Source organism: Octopus bimaculoides, chromosome 9 (assembly GCF_001194135.2).
Source record: "Octopus bimaculoides isolate UCB-OBI-ISO-001 chromosome 9, ASM119413v2, whole genome shotgun sequence".
NCBI classification, from domain to species: Eukaryota; Metazoa; Mollusca; class Cephalopoda; order Octopoda; family Octopodidae; genus Octopus; species Octopus bimaculoides.
The window spans coordinates 95,088,744-95,100,623 of record NC_068989.1 but is presented as its reverse complement, the minus strand read 5'-3'; the positions used below and the strand labels follow the sequence as shown (position 1 = coordinate 95,100,623).

Genomic DNA, 11,880 nt, shown 5'->3' with positions numbered 1-11,880 from the left:
TATATACTTCGTTGCTATTATGTTACACTGTCGTATGTGTAAATTTGACCAAATTCATTTTTATTTCAATATTTAATTTTGCTTTTAATAGCCGGTTCTTTCGGTCAAACTATATTATTTCCAGCTGCTTCAGATGCCAAGAAATGAAAATTGTCAAAGTGTAGTGCAATGGTTTAGCATTTTTCAAAAGTCCGACATACGACAGTTTTGCAAAAATATTTCTGACTGAAAATATCACACATGCATGGAGTTTCGACTTTATGCACCCAACAAAGTATTATTGTTAAGCTGAAACTGTTGCTAATGTAAAAAGAAATGGAATGGTGAAAGTAGTTTTTCGTTCTCTGAAAAAGCAACGTTTAGGTCTTACGACACTTTTGCATCTTGAAGCTCGCCTTCTTCCTTCTCTTCGATCACTGGATGTATGTATGAATGAAAGTGTGCATGTATGTATGTATGGGTGAATGTACGTAACCATATACACAAGTAAAATGAAAATGACATCTTTTATCTTTTACCATCTGTGTTTCAGCTATTGGTCTGCGGCCATACTGGGGCACTACTCTCAAGAATTAAGACGAACAAATCGACCGCAATACTTAGTTCTAAGTGTGGCACTTATTCTATCAGTTACTGATAGCGAACCGCTAAGTTACTGGGGCGTTAAGAAACAAACATCGGTTGTCAAACGGCAGGGGGATTAAACATAAACGCGAACTCCCAAACATACATTCAAACTTGTTATCAAATAATATTTGTTTATCAATCAATCAGTCAATCAATCAATCAATCAATCAATCAATCAATCAATCAATCAATCATTCTGTCTATCTATCTATCTATCTATCTATCTATCTATCTATCTATCTATCTATCTGTCTGCCTGTTTGTTTGTCTGTCTGTCTGTCTGTCTGTGTTTCCATAAAGTTTTCGTCTACCAAATTATTTTACAAGGCATTGGTCAAACCAGGTCAGAACACTTACCCAACGTGCTGCTCAGTGAGACTGAACCCGTGACCATGCAGTTGCAAAGCGAGCTTCTTAACCATGTCAACGCCTATAAGCAATAATTGGAAAATTGGGGACCAAAGCATATTTCATCTGAAACTACTCAGACGAAATTGTTATGCTGCAGATGGAAACAAAATCAAGAAAAAAGCCACCTGAACGGAGCCAATCTTCTTCCTTGTCTTAGTTAATGTAACATTATAAGCGACAGGTGCTGTAATGAAGTCCAAATCTTCTATTATAATAACATCTACCTTGTATTACTAATATATGTAGGCGGGAAAGCTGATATTCGCAACTGAGTTGCTCGTACAGTAGCACAAATCTATTTGTATAGACAGCATTTTAAAATGGTTAAATATTGAAATCAGGAACTTTAATAAGCAATAATAAAAATCGAGTCACATACTCAATAGTAATAAAATTGGTAACTTAATTGTCGCTGTCAGCTCCTTCTTTTGCACTGCATCCAATCCATTAACCATCTACGAACGCATTGCTTAAATAGCTACAAATTTAGTGGTGTAACACTACTGGATAGACTAGTTTTACATATTAAACACGTTGCTGCTAACCAATATGCACATATTAATTGCTGATGGAGACACTATATTTCGTTTTGCAGCCATAATATTCTAGAAATATATCAAAAGGTTATAAGCCAATTCTGTACTCGACTTATGAAACGTGGTAGCGGCGAAGTTGGTGATGGCAGCAACGGCACCAGTCCTCTTCGTAGCGACTTATCAGTTTGCCGCTGCTTGCACGACACTTACCTCCACCGCCACTAATACCAATGGAGACTGTTATCTTCACCACCATTGCTGCCAACCTACTACTAGCCACCTACCACCACTACAACCACCGGCGTCATTATTTGTGCTGCTACTACGCTCATCGGATAAAGCAGGGTCACTATTTATTTGTTATGGAGTCTGCTTATTGACTGCTTGAGACCGGTGGCTTGGCGGCGTAAAGGAGGTGAATCGTTATGGCCGGGGATTGGGAGTTCGAAGTACGAATTTAGTTGGTTTGTTTCAAAATTAATTCTGAATCTACATCTCTTATCTCTTCATCTGTCCTTTCACACACACACACGCACGGACGCACGCACGCACACACACAAACATACACACACGCATACACAGACAAATACTCACACATACACAAATATACGCATGTCAGTGCACACGCATGTGTGCATAAGAGCATATGCAAACATAAGGGTGTATGCCTACGCACGAACATATACGCACATACACATGCACAAACGTAACGAAAAGAATCACAAACACACTCACACACTCACACACACACATACATAAACACACAAACAGATGGGCACGCACACACTCGTGCACGTCCGCATACACACGATCAAATATGCAGTTATTTTCGAGATATCCATTAATTTTAATCATGAAATATGCGATCGGAACGACAAATTAATAAATTTGTGACATATTCAAATGTTAAATAAATAAAATATTTCGATGTAAGCTGACAAGAAATGCTTTGAGTGACGCATCACGTGACACACAAACACACACACGCACACACACACACACACACACACACACACACACACACACACACACACACACACACACACACACACGTATGTAAGCACCCACTCACCAACGAGAGAGCTTACATCGTTACACAACGTGCGAGAACTAACAAACAAATGTTCACACCCTGACTACACACGCACTCCATTGCACTCTGCCACGCTCCAATGACCCGAATACTTTTACAACACAGCACGCCAAATGTTCCCTCTTACAATATCATGCTACATGTTTTTTACCACAGTATAAGAAACCACATCGACTCTGATACAATATACAATGACATATCACACGCAATGTTCCACGCAACACAAGCTCCGTTAGAATAAATATCCAACACATAAGTTCCTTTTGATTGTAGCCATTGCACATGAGCTTATTTATCTAACATACCATACTACGTTTCCTTTGACGATATGCCACGCTACATGCTTCTTTTCACAAGCTCATCATTACAATATATCATGCCATTACATGTTCCCGTTACAATGTACCACGCTACATGTAATCTGCTACAACAAAAGTTGCATGCTTTCTGTAGCATTATTCGCCGCTACATGAGCTATATTTCGATATGAAATAATGAAGGAACCTCTATGTGGTGACTCGACCTGCTAAAAGTAGTAACTGAATCTCCTCTCATTGGATAATTTACTACTAAAGGAATTACGCATGATAACAAGCACGTGATGTTCGTGGTTGAACTATGTTTAAACAACAGCAACAACAACATTAGCCAGAATAAATATTCTTATACTATGTTATCTTTAGAGTCTGAAAGTTGTGCTTCGCTATCTCACTAGCATAAACGTTTTTAAAAAGATGAACATCAATAACAACATAAATGAAAGTGAATAATCTAATCTCTAAAATCTTTAAATGATCATTCCGTTATCAGGCTAAGTAATCAATTGTTTGCCATCTCATGATCTGAAGAATCCATTATTAAAATAGATGCTCCGACCTATTGATCTTTAGAGTAAAGCATTAATATTGAACTTCTTCTCTGACCAGAACCAGTAGACTAAGAGGATTTGGTATTGAAAGCAAAACGAAACTCTGGTCAAGTTTAAGGTATATACAGCTAAATATTGGCTTCAAATTTTGGTACAAAGCCAGAAATTTCGGGGAAGGGGGGGATTTGATTATATCGCTTCCCTCCCCCCAGTTCTCAGCTGTTACTTATTTTATCGACCCCGAAAGAATGAAAAGCAAAGCTGACCTCGGTAGAATTTGAGCTCAGAATGTAAAGTCGGAAGAAATGTCGCTAAACAATTTGTCCGACGCGGTAACGGTTCTGCCAGCTTAGCTTCTTGCACGACTAAATGATACGGTTTGCAGGTAAAGCAGCGATCCGGCTGAATCGTTGCCGCGCCAAGAAAAATGCTTGCCGGCATTTTGCCTGCCTTTATATTCTGAATTTAATCTCTGCCGTGGTCGACTTTGCCGTTCATCCTTTCGGGTCGATAAAATAAGTACCAGTTGAGTACTGAGGCCAATGTAATCGAATTGCCCGCTCTTCCGAACTTACTGACCTTGCACCAAAGTTCTTTTAGTCAATATGCTTTGCTGGTAATCAGTTGTGTGCCTTTACGTTCTGAGTTCGCATTCCACCGAAATTGGCTTCGAGTTTGCTTTTCATTCTTTCACTCTTCGGAGTTAAAATAAATAAATACCATCTCTGAACTGTAAAGACCCCAATCCCCTTAATTTGGAAATAAATTTTAAGAGCAGCTGCCATGTTATGATACTCTATTTGCCTGTGCAAATCTGGTTGGAACTGGTTGGAACTGGTTGGAACTGGTTAGAACTGGTTAGAACTCGATCAAGTATTATCATTGTCTTTTATCTTTTAACTTTCACTTGTTTCAGTCATTCAACTGGTGGCCATGCTGGTGCACTGCCTTGAAGAATGGATTCCTAATCGAATGAATCGACACCGGCACTCATTTTTTTTTATAGAACATGGTACTTAATATATGAGACTATTTTGCCGAACCACTAAGTTACGGAGACGTAAACACATCAACACTGTTGCTAAGTGGTGGGTGGGGACAAACAAACGCATCTTTTAGTTTCCGTCAATCAAATCCACTCACAATCCAAATCCACTCACTACTATGGCTTCGACCCGAAGCCATAGTAGAAGACAGGGGCCCAAAGTGCCACGCACTGGGACTGAACTCAAGACCATGTGGTCGTGATAACAAACTACTAATGACTCAGTCACGCCTGCGCCTACTTAGGTATGAAGAGTGTAGCATCGAGGATACAACACAAATGTACAAACTTCTACTTACTGCATCTACGAATAGAAGTCATGTAGCTCATTTTCTAATGGTGAACATGTAGCGTTGTATGTTGTAAAGGGGGACATGCGGCGTTGTATATTGTAATAAAGCTCATCTAACAGAACCCAATGAAATGGGGCTCATGTATCGCGGAATATCAATTCTAACAGGACTCATGTAGCGTGGAATATTGGTTTAAATTTTGGCACAAGGCTAGCAATTTAGAGGGAGCGGTCAAGTCGATTACAACTATCTTAGTATCCGATTGGTACTTATTTTATCGACCCTGAAAGTACGAAATACGGAGACGACCTTGGTGGAATTTGAACGTAAAGACAAGTGAAATTCCTCTAAGCATTTTGCTCGGCCTCAAACGATTCCGCCAGCTCACTAACTGGAATATTGCAATATAGCTCTTATAGCATCAGTGCAATAGAGAACATGTGATTTCATAAACCGAAATAGAAAGCATGTAGTTTGGTATCTCTTGGGATTTAAAAATATATTACCAAGCAATCACAGCACACAGATCTCACAGCATCTTAATGCAAAAGAGTACAATGATCTATAAGCACTGAAATATACAGGTTCCTAAATATGCCAATAGTTTGGCGGCAAATTGGTGAAATGACAGAATGGTTAGCAGTGAATAAGAATACCTGGTGGTAATCATTCCGGATCTTTTCGTTCTCAGTCTACATCCCACCGAGGTCAACTTAGCTTGCCATTCTTTCGGAGTCGATAAAAAAACACAAAACAAGACCAAGTCAAGTAACTGGTCGAGCCACAATCCCCGCAAATAGCCTTGTGACTAAATTTGAAACCACGTAGAATTGTGTTAGACATAAATGTAACAAAGTCTCTCTCATCTTTCAATTGCTTCAGTCATTAGACTGCGGCCTTGCTGGGGCACTGCTTTGGAGGGCTTGAGTAAAGCAAACCAAGCTCGGTACTTAAGTCTGGGACTTATGTTATCAATCTCTTTGCCCAACTGCCACATCATAGTGTCGCAAACAAACCAATGCCGGTTGTCAAGCTATGTGGGGAACAAATAGAAGCACTACGACACACACACACATGCACACACACAGACACAGGCACACATGCACACGCACGCATGCACACACATATGAACTTACACACACATGCGCACACATGCACTCGCACACCTGCAAACACACACACGTTCACATACACATGCACATACACACATACACACACATGTACACGCACACATTCACACACACACATATGCGCACACACATACATGCATGCACATATACGACGAGTTTCCATACAGTTTCCATCTACAGAGTTCATTCGCCACCTGTCGGTCGGCCGGAGGCTATAGCAGAAGACACTTGCCCAAGGTGTCATGCAGTGGGATTGAACCCAAAACTATTGCCATAGCTCTACAAAGAATTTGAACTTGTGACCCAGAAGTCGTGAAGTTCAATGGTTTTCTTTTTAGCTCTGCTGAACCACTTTGGTTTTGTTCTTTCTTTCCTTCCTTTATGTGTATTGAAGAGTTATATAAGCACATCGCTAGACAAGTGAAACAGAAATTCTGTGTGATGGGAGATAAAGACGGACAGTTTTGGAGTTGAACGAAGATCTGTGCTTATGGCCTTTACACGCCTCTGACACCGTTGCGTGTGGTATCCTGGTTGATAGAAAGAAAAAACAAAAACCCGAGCAAGGAGGAAATTCCTGGGAGCCGACGTTATGGATGGAAAGGACTAGGGAAGGAACTTGTAGGTGCACGGATGGTGGTGGGGAGAGGGGACACTATACGGGTGGCAGGAAGAGGAGGTGAGATGAGTGTAGTTGTGAAGGACAGAATAGAAGTTGTTAGCTCAGAGGAGCAGAGGGTTGAGATAGTAGAATAGAAAAACAAGTGGACGAGCGAACAAGAGGGAGGTAGCACATAAAAAAAACAAAAAAAAACAAAAAATAAAAATGAATAAAAAAGAAAATTAAAAGAAGGAAGAATATCAACTTTTCGAGATTACAACCTACAACAGTAGAAGTTGTTTGTAGATCTGATTCTGACGTGACCTTGCTATTCTTTGGTTTGCTGAACATTTGGGTTCTCCTTGAACGTTTCAAACTGAATTCTTTTGTGCCAAAGGTCTGTCAAGTAAACAAATAAACAAATAGCAACATAAAAACAAACCAAAACAAAACTAAAATAAAACAATGAAAGCAACCCAACAAATGTAATAAGTAAGAGCTTTAACGACAAAACAATGGATGAGGTGAGGTTGTAAAGTTGCTTGTAAGCTAAATTTTATGACGATATAAATCTGCAAAAATATATTTTTATATGTATTGAAGAGAAATATAAGCACATCGCTAGACAAGTAAGACAGAAATTCTGTGTGATGGGAGATAAAGACGGACAGCGAAATTATGGAGTGATAGAGGGGGAAAGGAAGAGAGAGGGAGAGAGAGAGAGAGAGAGAGAGAGAGAGAGAGAGAGAGAGAGAGAGAGAGAGAGAGAGTAAAGGGTAAAAAAGAAGAGATAAAAAGATTGGAATGGTTGAATGAAATACTGAAGACAAGGCATTAAAAATAAGATACATAGATAGAAAGAGATAAAGGGGATAGAGAGGGATTTAGATAGAGAGATAGATATATAGATATATAGATTGATTGATAGATAGAGAAAGAGAAAGAGAGAGAGAGAAAGAAGAAAAAGACAAAAGTAGAAAAATATTTTTATTTGCATTTGCTTCTTTCTATCAACATAAGGATGTGTAAGTGCATGTATATGGTTTGTGAGTTATCTGTGTGTATGTGTGTGTGTGTATGTGTGTATATGTGTGTGTGTGTGTGTGTGTGTGTGTGTGTGTGTGTGTGTGTAATTTGTGTGTATGTATTTGTGTCTGAGTTGGTTGCGTCTGTTTGCGGTGTTTGAACTTTAACAATTATTTTATTCTTGTTTTGGCATTACTGTGATGGCCATGTCATTTCATTCTTTCTTTCTCCTGAGGCTGTACATGCGGTTTCAGAAGCCATGTATGTATACGTCCTCTGTAACCTGTCGGAGTAGTGGACAGTGAAACAAAGAGGATAATTGATAAATACTGAGAGAAAGAGAGAGAGAGAGAGAGAGAGAGGCAAACGATAGATAGACAGATAGATAAATAAATAAGGCTGAAAAGAGAAAGATATAATGAGAGACTCTAAAATTGGTGATGTATAAGGTTCTTATAGTTCCTGTTTGCTTTTAACTCAGCAGTCAATCATGGTAGCTGTGCATAGGAAGGTGACGGAGAAGAGAAAATGGAATAAGCGAAAGAGAGAAGGCGGTCGATGGTGTATATTTTGGAGAGATTGGAACGAATGGTGGCGTGCATAAGGTGGTAGGAAGTAGTAAGGAGTATGGGTAGGATGGTTGAAGCAGAATGGAGGCGGAGACCTTTGGGCAGGAGGCAGTGGTAGAGGCAGCGGCTGAGAAATGAAACGTGGCTAGAGAACTGTGTTTTTTTGAAAATTAGTTGGGAAGATTAATTGAAGGTTGAAAGCAGCAGAAAGGAAGTGTGGAAAGGTGCTTTCAGAGTTCCTATCCACTAAAGGCATTAGTCAACTTGAAGCTACAATAGGAGACATTTGCTTAAGGTGCCATAAGTGAGATTGAACCTGAAACTATGTTTGCGAAGGAAATTTCCGAACCACGCAAGAATGTCTGCGCCTTTATTATCAAAATCCAGCGATACACCCCAAATCATACTTACCTCTGTACTACGTATCGATCGGCTTGATTTCCAATCATCATTCGGTGTCTTGCTGTTGGATATATACATGATATACATATTGATCCGAACTAAGAATCTTCTGAAAACAGAGGTTAATAATGTTTAGTTTTGAAAAACTAACTCAGACAAGGTCGCTGAAAATTTGTATTTTAGCTATAAATGAAAATGTCACTTAAACTTTAATTGGTTATCGTGTCCAAAGCGGACACTCGGTTAATGTGAATTGTATCAAGATGTCAGAATGTTGGAGCCCAACCAGCTCTCCTTGGCTGTTGCTATCAGTTGGAGGGTGTGTATACGACGACAAAATAAAATGAAATGCCACAAACAGAAATTCTCCCTGCATCATAAACTGAGTTTACAATAACTTGCGCGTCCAGTTATAAAGAGAATAATCAATAGATAAAAAAAAAACTTCTGCGGTATCATGTTTCTAATGTTTGAGAGGATATTATTTACATTATTTACATTATTTACATTTGACGGATATTTGTCCTCATCTTGTCTGTTGTTAGCACAACGTTTCGGCTGATATACCCTCAAGCCTTCATCAGGTGTTTTGGGGTACTACACCATATGCCCGTATGGCGTAGTGGTTAATAGCGCGGGCTACTAACCCTAAGATTCCGAGTTCGATTCCAAACAGTGACCTGAATAATAATAATAATACTAATAATAATAATAATAATAATAATAATAACATAAAAAAATACCTTAGGAATGAGAGCCCAGGTTCGAAATTTCCTCAAGACACCTGATGAAGGCTGGAGGGTATATCAGCCAAAACGTTGTGTTAACAACAAACAAGATAAGGACAAATATCCGTCAAATGTAAATAATGTAAATAATGTACATAATTCCTCATCTCCTAAATATAGAACTGTATTATCTGGAAGGATAATCCGAATAATTAAGTCACAAGTAGCTATAGATACAAGCTTTTGCAATATTTACAAACATACATAAAGGAATCCCTTATGGCTTAACCTGCTTTTAGACAAAACGTAACTCCCCAACATAGTATCTAATTTCTTGACTGCAATCAGGCAGCATTTACCACATAGTCACAAATATCAAAATCTTTTTAATGAGAACGATATTACAGTCAACTTCAACTGCACTGAGAATATTTGAGGCATAATGCATAAAATAAGGAGAAAGAACAGTACACATGATAAGCAAATACAAACTGACAATGTACCATTCCAGCCACTAAATGAAAAATGCCGAACTACTGAAGTAGTATGTAAAGTGAAAGTCTTATAGAAAGATTTAACCGAAAAATATTACATAGAATCAACAGATGGTAGATTTACGGAAAGTTAAACAATCTTTAAGAGAACACAGCAAAATATCTCTTCCAATATATCTGGAAACTGAATGAAGAACAATAAGAATATCCACTCTTGAAACTGACCTCTTCCATTATCTTACTGTCAATGATTATTGTTTACTGTGCATTACAGAGAAATGCAATATACTTATGCAATTGATTGACGCACTTAAAAAGAAGTAAGACACATGTAAATACGAGAATAAAGTTGCACGGAAGAATTCTGTGTAGCTAATATAATAACGAGAAAGAATGGGTCGGTGAAATATAAAGGAAAGTATCTCAGATTCATCCTATTCTTTTTAATGGAGCAACAAAAGAACAATGAGTTCGACAGAAGAAATAGAGAAGAGAGAGAGAGAGCGAGAGCGAGAGCGAGAGAGAGAGAGAGAGAGAGAGAGAGAGTGGGAGAGGGGGAGAAACGGGAAAGAGAAGGGAAACTGTGAGAGGGAGAGGGAGTACAGGAGGAACAATGTTATATATAAGTATATGCTAAGGTAGATATTTACAATGAAATGTCACATGTGAATGTTATCAGTTGACTGGGAATGAAATAAAATAAAAATACATGGGTCTCTTTTTCATGCTTATTTAAGTCGCTTGATTGACTGAGAATAGAAGGGATCCAATAGATTTCTCTGAGAGCTTCTATCACATATGGAGATTTCTAAAAGATTCTTGAACTCGGCAGTTCAAGCTAAAGGGCAAATCTAAAGGAGAAACTCTTAATTATAAAGTGCTTATGCGCAGGTATGGGCGTGTGGTGAAGAAGTCCACTTTGCAAAAGCATGGTTTTGGATTCAGTCTCAGCGCATGGCACCTTGAACAAGTATCTTTTACTATAATTCCAGCCTCACCAATTCTGGGAATTCTGAACAAGGTTCACAGTAGTTGTGTTAACATTCGAGATAGCATGTTTTCAATATACATACATACATACATACATGCATACATATGCATATATATATATTTATTTATTTATTTATTTATTTAAGGGCATTACTATACAATAACGCCTCACGCTAAGAGGGACTCCAGAAGTCAAACTACTATAATAAGCACATTTTTACCAATCGTGAGGGAATGGAACTCTCAAAGCTAACCTCTTAAAAACTTAACTTAACGGTAAACCAATGGTTTCATAATAAACGCAGTAATCTGCATCTTTTATTCATCAGTACGCGTATGGTGAAGACACATAAAAATAAACAAAAATCAACATACCCCGACGAGCACTCCATGTATTCAACATAGTACATAGACGATTGTTTATCCCTATATATCCATGAAAGAGGCGGGCTTCTTGAGTTACACTTCGGCACATGTGCTTTTACAGAATAATATTCAGCACTGAATATATTCTAATTATATATAATTCAATAATAGGATAAAGACTTTATAAGAATTTATCAAGTAGTTAGCGTGAAAAAACCTCGTAAGGGGGGAAAAACATCATTTTTCCATATAAATATATTTAATTAGAATATATTCAGTGTTGAATATTATTCTGAAAAACACATGCGTAGGTTCTCGTGCTTGTGTGGCATGGTACAGGGTTCTGTTGCCAGACATAGGGTCTTCCAGCAGCCATCCCCTTCACGCAGGACAACACTACTTCCTACAGGCACTTGATGTAGGTCTCAGTGTTGAGTGTGAGGCCGCGTGAGAAAATGAATGGAAGCACCGTTTCTTTCCCTTTTTGTTATCTCCCCTTTTTCTTAGCTCTCCTGTGTGAACTTTGCCATGATAGATCGCTGACCACAACATTAAAATTTTAATTCTCCATGTTTTTTTCCTTGTTTTTCTCCTTATTCTTTCTGTTGAAGAGCGTATCTCGAAACGTTAAAGACTTTCTCTATTCCCGAGCGTTAAACTAATACATCCTTTTGTTGTTTACACCACCTGTCCTCGTCTTT

The 11,880-nt window shown here is 38.5% G+C and overlaps 1 long non-coding RNA gene across 2 annotated transcripts in view; it reads right to left on the bottom strand.

Moving 5' to 3' along the window:
* LOC128248670 (uncharacterized) overlaps positions 1 to 11,880 on the bottom strand; it is a 30,050-nt gene that overhangs the window by 8,517 nt on the left and 9,653 nt on the right. The window contains exons 1-2 of one of the 2 annotated variants that reach the window (XR_008264831.1): positions 8,611 to 8,682; positions 6,886 to 7,003 (exon numbers count right to left, since the gene is read on the bottom strand). This is a non-coding gene — a long non-coding RNA (uncharacterized LOC128248670). Of the gene's footprint in view, positions 1 to 6,885; positions 7,004 to 8,610; positions 8,683 to 11,880 lie in introns of those variants that run through there. The other variant, XR_008264830.1, reaches the window with a different exon arrangement.